Raw genomic sequence first — 12,620 nt, forward strand, 5'->3', positions numbered from 1 at the left:
GGCAACCATTCGCGCCAGCGTTCACTCTACCAGGAATGAATGGACGAAACGGATTGCATTGGAACTCAAAGAAAGGTTACCCACATTAACGCATCAGCTGGACTCACATGCGCCTTATTTGACAACACGACACAAATAACACCTTCATCGATTCAAGCCTGTATTTGGAAAACCAAATAACCATCATCCGACAAGAACGAACACCATGAGCAAAGAAAGACGCTCTCCCTGCAAAACTATAAAGAGGGATTTTCTGGCACATTCCCTCGCTTACGGCCATACTTCCCTGAGAACACCCGATCTCGTCCGATCTCGGAAGCTAAGCAGGGTTGGGCCTGGTTAGTACTTGGATGAGAGACGGCCTGGGAATGCCAGGTGCTGCAAGCTTTTTTTTTTTTTTGCAGCCACCCCAAACACTGTGGACCGAGAAATGGTGTCTCCCGTTCGCAAGTCGATTTCACTTTTCATTTCATGATCACCCCTGACGCGATTTTAAACGGCTTCCCACACGTTGATTTTACTCTTGAGTCGCTGCGTGTAACGATATGGCTTTCCGGCAAAGGAGCTGTCCGCATGGGGGACCGTCATGACAGTACTCGTACGCGAAGCAGAACTGGGCTTCAGCGTGCTGGACAGCTTCTTTTACTCCTCTTTCAAACCATCTATTTTCCTTTCGCTACAATTTTAACCTCATTGTCGTCAAATGAGCGGTAGCTAGCTTTGAGGTGCATATGTACTGAAGATTGAGGCCCAGTAGTATTATCCCAGCGGTGTTGATAAAGTATTTTTTTTTTGAGAATTTGTTTAGTCTCCCCAATGTTTTGCTCTTTATAATTTTCATTTTTCCAATGTATTTAAGGCAATAAAAAGTCTTCATGTTTTCACTTGTATACGTGTCAGATTAGTACTCTACAGCATATATAGACACCAATTTCATCAAAAAACCTAAAACCATTAAAAAAACATTAAGTTCAGAAAACGTGTTTCTCTTGCGCTGATGAAAATGCGTTTAAGGCAATAAAAAGTTCATTTGATCCTCACAGCTAAACAAAAGGCTGAATCTTCATGTTATCACTTGTATAAGTGTCAGATGAGTACTCTGCAGACTATATAGACACTAATTTCATCAAAAAAGTGAAAACAATGAATAAAACATTAAGTTCAGAAAACGTGGTTCTCTTGCTCTGAAAATGCGTTTAAGGCAATAAAAAGTTCATATGATCTCACAGCTAAACAAAAGGCTGAATCTTCATGTTTTCACTTGTATAAGTGTCAGATGAGTACTCTGCAGCCTATATAGACACTAATTTCATCAAAAAAGTTAAAACAATGAATAAAACATTAAATTCAGAAAACGTGTTTCTCTTGCTCTGAAAATGCTTTTAAGGCAATAAAAAGTTCATATGATCCTCACAGCTAAACAAAAGGCTGGATCTTCATGTTTTCACTTGTATACGTGTCAGATTAGCACTCTCCAGCCTATATAGACACTAATTTCATCCAAAAAAAAGTTAAAACAATGAATTAAACATTAAGTTCAGAAAACGTGTTTCTCTTGCTCTGAAAATGCGTTTAAGGCAATAAAAAGTTCATATTATCCTCACATCTAAACAAAAGGCTTAATCTTCATGTTTTCACTTGTATAAGTCAGATGAGCACTCTGCAGCCTATATAGACACTAATTTCATCAAAAAAAGTTAAAACAATGAATAAAACATTAAGTTCAGAAAACGTGTTTCTCTTGCTCTGAAAATGCGTTTAAGGCAATAAAAAGTTCATATGATCCTCACAGCTAAACAAAAGGCTGAATCTTCATGTTTTCACTTGTATAAGTGTCAGATGAGCACTCTGCAGCCTATATAGACACCAATTTCATCAAAAAACTCAATAAATTCTCAAAAAAAGACTATCAACATTGCAGGGATAATACAAGTGGGCCTCAATCGGCAGTACATTTGCACCTAAAAACTAGCAACCACTCATTTGACGACAATGAGGTTAAAACCTTAGCGAAAGAACATAGATGGTTTGAAAGGGAGGTAAAAGAAGCGATTCTTATAAAACCACAAAATCCTTCATTAAACTGGTCTGGTGGGGTGAGGTTCAATTTGGATCGTTCATACAATAGCCTGCGTAAGCAAAACAGGTTAGGCAATATTCATAATGCTGATGTGGTGATACCGGTGGGAGTGTGGCAAATAGGCCAGTCATTAGTCAGGAATGTAGGACCAATCAGGGGGGACACAGGGAGTGGTCGTCTGCTTCCCCCAAACTGAGAGTAGGGACCTATCATAGCTGTGACCGGCGCCGCCATGTCTGAACATTAGGGATATATAAATAGGGCCGATACGACCAGTCAAACGTTAGTCCGTTGACGAAGCCTCTTGGATAGAAACGTCCGAAACCTTCAAATTTGTAGAGATGACGGCTGAAGAAACCTTCTGATCGTTGTCAGGGTTAAGGTTGTATTCTGGGTTTACTTGTTAGGGTTAGGGTTACTTTCTGGGTTTACTTGTCTGGTTTACTTGTTAGGGTTAAGGTTACTTTCTAGGTTTACTTTTTAGGGTTACTTGTTAGGGTTACTTGTCAGGGTTAAGGTTACTTTCTGTGGTTACTTGTTAGGTTTAGAGATACATGTTGGGGATACTTCTTTGGGTTACTTGTAAGGGTTACTTGTCAAGGTTAAGGTTACTTTCTGGGGTTAATTTTTAGGGTTACTTGTTAGGGTTAGGGTTACTTGTTAGGGTTACTTGTCAGGGTTAATGTTACTTTCTGGGGTTACTTGTTAGGGTTAGGTTTACTTGCTGGGGTTACGTGTTAGGTATACTTGTTAGGGTTAGATTTACTTTCTGGGGTCACTTGTTAGGGTTACTTGTTTGGATTACCGTTACTTGTTAGGGTTAGCGTTACTTTCTGGGGTTACTTGTTAGGGTTATGTGTTAGGGTTAACGCTACTTGTTAGGGCTAGGGTTACTTTCTGGGGTTACTTGTTAGGGTTAAGGTTACTTTCTCTGGTTACTTGTCAGGGTGAGGGTTACTTGTTAAGGTTAGGGTTACTTGCTGGGGTTGCTTGTTAGGGTTAGGGATAATTGCTGGGGTTACTTGCTAGGTACACTTGTTAGGGTTAGGTTTACTTGTTAGAGTTAGTGTTACTTACTGGGTACTTGTCAGGGTTAAGATTACTTTCTGGGGTTACTTGTTAGGGTTACTTGTTGGGGTTACTTGTTAGGGTTAGATGTTAGGGTTACTTGTCACGGTTAGTTTTATTTCCTGGGGTCACTCGTTAGGGTTACTTGTTAGGGTTAGGGTTACTTTCTGGGGTTAGTTGTTAGCGTTAGGGATTCTTGTTGGGGTTGGTGTTACTTGCTGGGGTTATTTGTTAGGGTTACTTGTCAGGGTGAGGGTTACTTGTTAGGGTTAGGGTTACTTGTTAGGGTTAGCGTTACTTGTCAGGGTTAAGGTAACTTGCCGGGGTTACTTGTTAGGATTACTTGTTAGGTTTAGGGTTACTTTCTGGGGTTTCTTGTTAGGGTTAGTGTTACTTGTTAGGTTTACTTTCTGGGGTTACTTGTTAGAGTTACTTGTCAGGGTTAGGGATACTTGTTGTGGTTACTTTAGGGTTAAGGTGACTTTCTGGGGTTACATGTTAGGGTTACTTGTCAGGGTTAAGGTTACACTCTGGGGTTACCTTTTAGGGATATTTTTAGGGTTAGGGTTACTTGTTAGGGTTAAGGTTACTTTCTGGGGTTACTTGTTATGGTTACTTGTTAGGGTTAAGGTTACTTTCTGGGTTTACTTTTTAGGGTCACTTGGTAGGGCTTGGGATACTTGTTCGGGTTACGTTGTTAGGGTTACTTGTCAGGGTTAAGGTCACTTGTTAGGGTTAGGGTTACTTGATGGGGTTACTTGTTAGGGTTAGGGATACTTTTTAGGGTTAGGGATACTTGTTAGGGTTAGGGTTACTTGTTAGGGTTAGGGTTACTTGCTGGGGTTACTTATTAGGGTTACTTGTCAGGGTTAAGGTTACTTTCTGGGGTTACTTGTTAGGGTTACTTGTTAGGGTTAGGAATACTTGCTGGGCTTACTTGTTAAGGTTACTTGTTGGGGTTACTTGTTAGGGTTACTTGTCAGGGTTACGGTTATTTTCTGGGGTTACTTGTAAGGGTTACTTCTCAGGGTTAAGGTTACTTTCTGGGGTTACTTTTTAGGGACACTTGACAGGGCACTGTCATATTCTATATGATATACAGTAAAGTCTCGTTATATAGATATCGGATATATCGATAGTCCCGGTTATATCGATACTATTTCTATGCACGCACGGAGAAAATTACATGCAAACAGGGTCGGATATCTCGATAGTCCCGGTTATATCGATATTTTTTCGGACTCCCTTGAATATCGCTATAACGAGACTTTACTGTATATGATGATATATTGTCCTTGGTGTCCCTCAGAAACTTTTCCACAATCTTCAACCGGCTTCAACCGGTCCAGAAATCCTCCAAGAGCTCCTACTGTCTCCCGGTCAAAGGTGAGAATCGACTTAGGTTAGAATTTTGAAATTTTTCGTTTAAAGGACAACCGACACCACTGGACAAGTTGTGGCCATTTGCAAAATCGCGTCAAATAACTTCTACTTGTTAGGGTTCGGGATACTTGTTGGGGTTAGGGTTACGTGTTAGGGTTAGGGTTACTTGTTAGGGTTAGGATTACTTGCTGGGGTTACTTTTTAGGGTTAGTGTTACGTTCTGTGGTTACTTGTTAGGGTTAGCGTTACTTGTGAGGGTTAAGGTTACTTTCTGGGGTTACTTGTCAGTGTTAGGGTCACTTGTTAGGGTTAGGGTTACTTGTTAGGGTTACTTTCTGGGGTTACTTGCTGGGTTTACTTGTCAGGGTTACTTGTCAGGGTTAAGGTTACTTTCTGGGGTTACTTGTTAGGGTTAGGGTTACTTGTTAGGGTTAGCGTGAGGGTGAGGGTTACTTTCTGGGTTTACTTGTTAGGGTAATTTCTTAGGGTTAGGGTCACTTGTTAGGGTGAGGGTTACTTGTTAGGGTTAGGGTTACTTTCTGGGTTTACTTTTTAGGGTTACTTGTTAGGGTTAGGGTTACTTGTTAGGATTATGGTTATTTGTCAGGGTTAGGGTTTCTTTCTGGGGTTAATTTTTAGGGTTACTTGTTCGGGTTAGGGTTACTTGTCAGGGTTAGGGTTACTTTCTGGGGTTACTTGTCAGTGTTAGGGTCACTTGTTAGGGTTAGGGTTACTTGTTAGGGTTACTTTCTGGGGTTACTTGCTGGGTTTACTTGTCAGGGTTACTTGTCAGGGTTAAGGTTACTTTCTGGGGTTACTTGTTAGGGTTAGGGTTACTTGTTAGGGTTAGCGTGAGGGTGAGGGTTACTTTCTGTGTTTACTTGTTAGGGTAATTTCTTAGGGTTAGGGTCACTTGTTAGGGTGAGGGTTACTTGTTAGGGTTAGGGTTACTTTCTGGGTTTACTTTTTAGGGTTACTTGTTAGGGTTAGGGTTACTTGTTAGGATTATGGTTATTTGTCAGGGTTAGGGTTTCTTTCTGGGGTTAATTTTTAGGGTTACTTGTTCGGGTTAGGGTTACTTGTCAGGGTTAGGGTTACTTGCTGGGGTTACCTGTTAGGGTTACTTGTTAGGGTTACTTGTTAGAGTTAGGGTTACTTGTTAGAGTTAGGGTTACTTGTCAGGGTTAAGGTTACTTCTGGGGTTACTTGTTAGGGTTAGGGTTAGGGTTACTTGCTGGGGTTACTTGTTAGGGTTAGGGTTACTTTCTGGGGTCACTTGTTAGGGTTACTTGTTCGGGTTAGGTTTACTTGTTAGGGTTAGCGTTACTAAAAGTTGAGTCAGTTGTCCTTTAAAGCTATCCATCTGACCTTCTTCAAATTTCTATTCCCTCAGGTGATCTTCCTCCGTCCATCTCCGTATGCCCCATCCATCCATCCTATAATAGGATATAAATATAAAATTTTATATATATATATATATATATATATATACAGTATATACAGTATATATATATATATATATATATATATATATATATATATATACAGTAAAGTCTCGTTATATCGATATCGGATATATCGATAGTCCCGGTTATATCGATACTATTTCTTTGCACGCACGGAGAAAATTACATGCAAACAGGGTCGGATATATCGATAGTCCCGGTTATATCGATATTTTTTCGGACTCCCTTGAATATCGATATAACGAGACTTTACTGTATATATATATATATATATATATATATATATATATATATATATATATATATATATATATATACATATATCCTCTTGGGAGGAAAAGCCCCTACACGGGATGTACCACCGAGAGGGCTGGCCTAAAGGACAGCACAGAGGCACTCATCCTGGCTGCCCAAGAGCAGGCCCTGAACACCAGAGCCATAGAGGCAGGGATATACCACACCAGACAAGACCCAAGGTGTAGGTTGTGCAAAGAGGCACCTGAGACAATCCAACACGTAACTGCAGGGTGTAAGATGCTGGCAGGGAAAGCCTACATGGAGCGCCATAACCAGGTGGCTGGCATAGTCTACCGAAACATCTGTGCGGAGTATGGACTGGAAACCCCAAGGTCAAAATGGGAAACACCTCCCAAGGTGGTGGAGAATGACCGAGCAAAAATCCTGTGGGACTTCCAGATACAGACTGACAAGATGGTAATGGCCAACCCAGATATCGTGGTCATAGATAAAGGGGAAAGGAAAGCCGTTGTCGTGGATGTAGCGGTCCCGAGTGATGGGAACATCAGAAAGAAGGAACATGAGAAAATCGAGAAATACCAAGGGCTCAGAGAGGAGCTGGAGAGAGCCTGGAAGGTAAAGGTGACAGTCGTGCCTGTGGTGGTCGGAGCACTAGGGGCAGTGACCCCCAAACTCGACGAGTGGTTGCAACAGATCCCGGGAACAACATCGGATATCTTGGTCCAGAAAAGCGCAGTGCTGGGAACAGCACGGATACTGCGCAGAACCCTCAAGCTCCCTGGCCTCTGGTAGAGGGCCCGAGCTGAAATGAGGACAGACACCACCCATGGTGGGTGAGACGAGGATTTATATATATATATATATATAATTTTATATTGCCTCAAATGCATTTTCAGAGCAAGTGAGACCTTTTCTGAAGTACAGTAAAGTCTCGTTATATCGATATCGGTTATATTTATAATACTGCTTATTACGATACTATTTTCATTTCCCGTGCACATTTCTAGTCTTTTTATGTATTGGATTGGATTTGCCTTTATTAGTCTCGCAGTGGAAAAATACCCCACTCCGCTGGTTTCATTCCTATCTCTCTGATCGCTCACAATTCATCCAAATCAACTCGTTCACCTCACGGTCCTCTCCTGTGTCCTCTGGTGTGCCTCAAGGGTCTGTCCTGGGGCCACTTCTCTTTATTATCTACCTACTTCCTCTTGGCAATATTTTCCGTAAGTTTGGCATTCACTTTCACTGGTTCGCGGATGACACCCAACTCTACCTCTCCAGCAAACCCGACGCCTCTCTTCCACCTTCATCCCTCTCACTTTGCCTCTCAGAAATTAAATCCTGGCTTTCCCATAACTTTCTCAAGCTTAACAGTGAAAAAACCGAACTTCTTCTTGTCGGTACCAAATCCACCCTCCACAAAACTAACAGTTTCTCTCTCACCATTGACAGTTCAACCGTGTCCCCCTCCCCTCAGGTCAAGAGCTTGGGTGTCATCCTCGATAGCTCATTATCTTTTCAGTCCCATATAAATAACATAACTCGGTCTGCTTATTTCCACCTCCGTAATATTAACCGTCTCCGTCCCTCGCTCACCCCTCACACCACTGCTATCCTTAACCACAGTCTCGTCACCTCCCGCATCGATTATTGCAACGCACTTCTCTTCGGTATCAACCAGAAATTTCTCCATAAACTCCAACTCGTCCAAAATTCTTCAGACCGGATCATCACTAGAACCCCCTCCTTTCACCACATCACCCCTGTCCTCCAGCAACTCCACTGGCTACCTGTTAAACATCGTATCGAATTCAAAATACTTCTGTTTACATTCAAAGCCATCCATAACCTTGCCCCTCCCTATCTTTCTGACCTGCTTCAAAACTCCGTTCCCTCTCGGTCCCTCAGATCTTCATCCTCCCTTCACCTATATGTGCCCTCTGCCCGTTTCACCACAATGGGTTGCAGAGCTTTCAGCCGCTCTGCTCCCAAACTCTGGAATTCTCTTCCACCCAACATCCGCAATATTGACTCCCTCCCTATTTTCAAGGCTCACCTCAAAACCCACGTGTTTAAAATTGCTTTCAATGTATAGTTCTATCTGCTATTTTATTATGTATCATTTTACTTATGGTTTTATTGTTATGTGCTTTGTTTTATTGTTTTTATTGTAAAGTGTCCTTGGGTGTTTTGAAAGGCGCTTGAAATGAAATGTATTATTATTATTATTAAATTTACATTTCACAGCAGCAAAGTTATGAAATAAATGAAAGTAGAAAAGCAAAACACAGGAGCTGCTGCAAAGGCAGCCACTCTCGCGGCGCCGTCTTGAAGTCAAAAGAACAAAAAAAACTAAATAACAAATAACATGACAACACAAAGACACAGAGAGACATTCATTCTTAAGCACTTTCTGTACCCTCTTTGTTACATAAAGCAGTTCCAGACGAAAGAGGAGAGGATCAAAGCGTCTCTTCACCAGTGGATCAGGGACATCATGGTGGAATGTGCACGTCGACTACAAGCTAAATGTTGAAAGCAAACACGCAGCTGTAGCATCCATTGACGAAAAGAGATTGTCTCACATCTCCTGTCCCCCATAAATCAGCTTCAATTCCACCCCGCGACAGTTCCATATACGGATCGGCGCTCTGCGCTGACGCTCCTTCCTTCTTATTGCGGGCTCCTCAATTTATCAATTTATCCATCCAGCCGCAGACTGTCCAACAGCTTCCTCAGCCAGCAGAGGGCCCAACGAGAAGCGCCGGACGAAGCAACCCACACTTACTGTGTCGGACTGGGTCCGCATTCGCCGGCCGAGCTGCTCTCACAAATTGGACTCATTCTGGACAGCACCAGTCCAGATTACCGCCCAACTCGGACCGACCACCTTCTGTCTGGCTGACGGGTCGCGTTGGCATGCCAGCCGCCTAAGGAGAGTGGTGGCACCGACCACCTCGAACGACTTCTCAGGCAAAGACTACTGACGTCCTGTCACACATCAGAGAACACCGATGGGACGCCTCGAAGAGCGTGGTGAACCAGCCGTGCCCGTGGGGCCAGAGCCTCGGCCAGCTCGTGTTCGCCTTTGCCCTCGGTCACATATTTTGAATGTTCAGACCTTAGCCAGTGCTTAGCCTATCGCGTGGCAGAATAACCCACACGGCTAAGCCGGGAAAACGGCAGTCTACCCGTTTTCCCTTGTTACAGAGTGTTTTTGGTTCCTTCAGGGAGGGGGGGTAAATGTAGCATATGTCACTCTGTTACAGAATGTTGCGACAGGTCGAAAAGCAGCGGTGACGTCACGACCGCAGGTAGACTAAGATGGTGGCACAATAAACACGTTGACAAAGCAACTCTTCTCTCTGATTCCTCCGGACACAACAATTACGTCAGCAGAGGGCGTCAAGGACCAGACGGAGAGTAATCATAATAATACATTTAATTTCTATGCGCCTTTCAAAACTCTCAAGCCCACTTTACAGTCACGGGATAAGAAAGTTTTTTTGGGGCGAGTGAACAGAGGCAACCATTCGCACCAGCGTTCATTCTACCCGGAATGAATGGACGAAACGGATTGCATTGGAAGTCAAAGAAAAGTTACCCACGTTAATGCATCAGCTGGACTCACATGCCCCTTATTTGACAACACGACACAAATAACCCCTTCAAGGGTACTATTCAGCGATTCAAGCCTGTATTTGGAAAACCAAATCCCCATCATCATATTGCCTCGCTTACGGCCATACTACCCTGCGAATGCCCGATCTCGTCTGATCTTGGAAGCTAAGCAGGGTCGGGCCTGGTTAGTACTTGGATGGGAGACCCCCTGGAAATACCAGGTGCTATAAGCTTTTTTTTTTTTTTTGCAGCCGCCCCAAACTCTTGGGCCGAGAAATGGTCTCTCCCGTTAGCGATCCGATTTCACTTTTCTTTCACGATCACCCCCGACGCGATTTTAAACGGCTTCCCACAAGTTGATTTTACTCTTGAGTCGCTGCATGTAACGATATGGCTTTCCGGCAGAGGGAGCTCTCCGCATGGGGCACCGTCATGACTCGTACGCGAAGCAGAACTGGGCTTCTGCGTGCTGGACAGCTTCTTTTCCTCCCCTTTCAAACCATCTATTTTCCTTCGCTACAATTTTAACCTCATTGTCGTCAAATGAGCGGTAGATAGCTTTGAGGTGCATATGTACTGCAGATTGAGGCCCAGTAGTGTTGATAGCGGTGTTGATAAAGTATTTGTTTTTTGAGAATTCGTTTAGTCTCCCCAAAGTTTTGCTCTTTATAATTTTCATTTTCCAATGTATTGAATAAACTACATTACTTTGTTTTTCATTTGACAGCCTATCTTTTGGATGCACTAATTTTTGCCTTCAAGTGTTTATCGGTTTGAAATAAGTAGGAATTTTGTGTTGCCAAAGGACTCTGTAGTTTTTCAGAAAGCCCTGCAATGTAAGGAAATGCTACTCCTCTCCTTTTAGTATCATCAGAATTTTGGGTTTAATTCCCTATCCTTTTCTTTTAACTTGTTAGGGTTACTTTCCGGGGTTACTTTTTAGGGTTACTTGTTAGGGTTAGGGTTACTTGTTAGGATTAGGGTTACTTGTCAGGGTTAGGGTTACTTGTCAGGGTTAGGGTTTCTTTCTGGGGTTACTTTTTAGGGGTTGGGTTACTTGTCAGGGTTAAGGTTACTTGCTGGGGTTACGTGTTAGGGTTACTTGTTAGGGTTAGGCTTACTTGTTAGGGTTAGGCTTATTTGCTGGGGTTACTTGTTAGGGTTATGGTTACTTGTTACGGTTAGGGTTACTTGTCAGGGTTAGGGTTACTTTCTGGGTTTACTCGTTAGGGTTACTTGTTAGGGTTAGGCTTACTTTCTGGGTTTACTTGTTAGGGTTAAGGTTACTTTCTGGGGTTACTTCTTATGGTTAGGATTACTTGCTGGGGTTACTTGTTAGGGTTACTTGATAGGGTTAGGGTTACTTTCTGGGGTCACATGTTAGGGTTACTTGTTCGGGTTTGGGTTACTTGTCAGGGTTAGGGTTACTTTCTGGGTTTACTCGTTAGGGTTTGTCAGAGATATGACAGACAGACACCGTGGACAGAGACTCAGAACCAGAAATATTGTCCCCACTGCCGGCAGGAGACGCAGTCATCAGATGACATACATCTGAATTCTGCGCCCCTCTGCCAAGCTATTTATTGAGAGTATATGTAAATTACAGTGATATATTAGTAAACATAGTTTTCTTGATTATAATGCCACGCCTCTGGGCGTTCTGAGCACCAACAGCTGCAAGCAGTAAAACATAAGACATTTTAATTGGTTGTCTTTTCCAAGAACTGATAAGTTTGTAATCTGGCGCTTGTGCAGGATGTTTAAGCCGTAAATAACTTTGGTGAAAAAGACATATCTAAAGCCCTAAATTCTGTGCAAGGCCGGACCTTCTAGAATCTAAATGGAGACGACAGTTCACCTTGCCGTGTCTGTTTCACTCAGATTTACTGTGGCCATCTGTGCTTTTGACTGTAGGCCCATTGTTTAGTTGGTCAGCAAAGCACGGCACTTTTAAACATGATAAATTATTATTCTCCATCATTCCCACCTCTTAATCATTTTTAAAAGTGATAGAAAACATTATCTTGACAGTGATCGTGGAGTGTGAAAAAATGTGGAAAAAAAATACTAAATATAATGGCATATATGTGTCTATACTATTGGGATATGTGTATATAGGTAAAATACAAGACAGAAGACATTCCCCGCAATAGCCTAACAATCAATGGGAAGCATGTATGTATATATATACCCCCCAGTCCCACCTCTTAATCATATATTTCAAAGTTGCATTTTCATTAGTCTGATTATATGACTGGAGTGTCATTTTAAATTACTGTTCAACAAATTGCTCATTCATGACAGTTTCAAAATCACTGTGGGCATTTGGAAACAGTTCAACTTAATTTGAAGACACCAATATACCTAAAAAAACATATTTTTCTTTTTCATTAAAAACAAATTTGAGAACATCTCTCATTTCATCCCCGCCCCTTTTTTTTCTTGGGAAAAGAACAACGATATTGGGATAAAATGTACATCAGCATGCAATCCGATTTTAGCATGCAGGGAAAATCCAGATCGGTCCCTCCGTCCAAAGGCCGTGAGATACGAGTTCCATATCGCTTGACTCCACACCCCTAGATAGGCTGCATGACTGGTCCCTCTGGTCATCTGGTGGCCCCTTCCGTCACCAGCCTCGACGCGTCTGTGGTAGCAGCCTGGTATATCATGGTCCAGTCTGCTCCTGAAAATAATGAACGAGAACACAAAATGAGCGTATGTCTCCTCAATGAACCATT

At 42.5% G+C, this 12,620-nt stretch overlaps 2 pseudogenes; both read left to right on the top strand.

Moving 5' to 3' along the window:
* Positions 1–268: 268 nt before the first annotated feature.
* LOC148881231 (5S ribosomal RNA) lies at positions 269–387 on the top strand (annotated as a pseudogene).
* Positions 388–9,993: 9,606 nt separating this feature from the next.
* LOC148881232 (5S ribosomal RNA) lies at positions 9,994–10,112 on the top strand (annotated as a pseudogene).
* The last annotated feature ends 2,508 nt before the right edge of the window (positions 10,113–12,620 follow it).

The sequence above is a fragment of the Hippocampus bargibanti genome, unplaced genomic scaffold (assembly GCF_051943395.1).
Source record: "Hippocampus bargibanti isolate YZ-2025 unplaced genomic scaffold, ASM5194339v1 Contig00122, whole genome shotgun sequence".
Lineage (NCBI taxonomy): Eukaryota > Metazoa > Chordata > Actinopteri > Syngnathiformes > Syngnathidae > Hippocampus > Hippocampus bargibanti.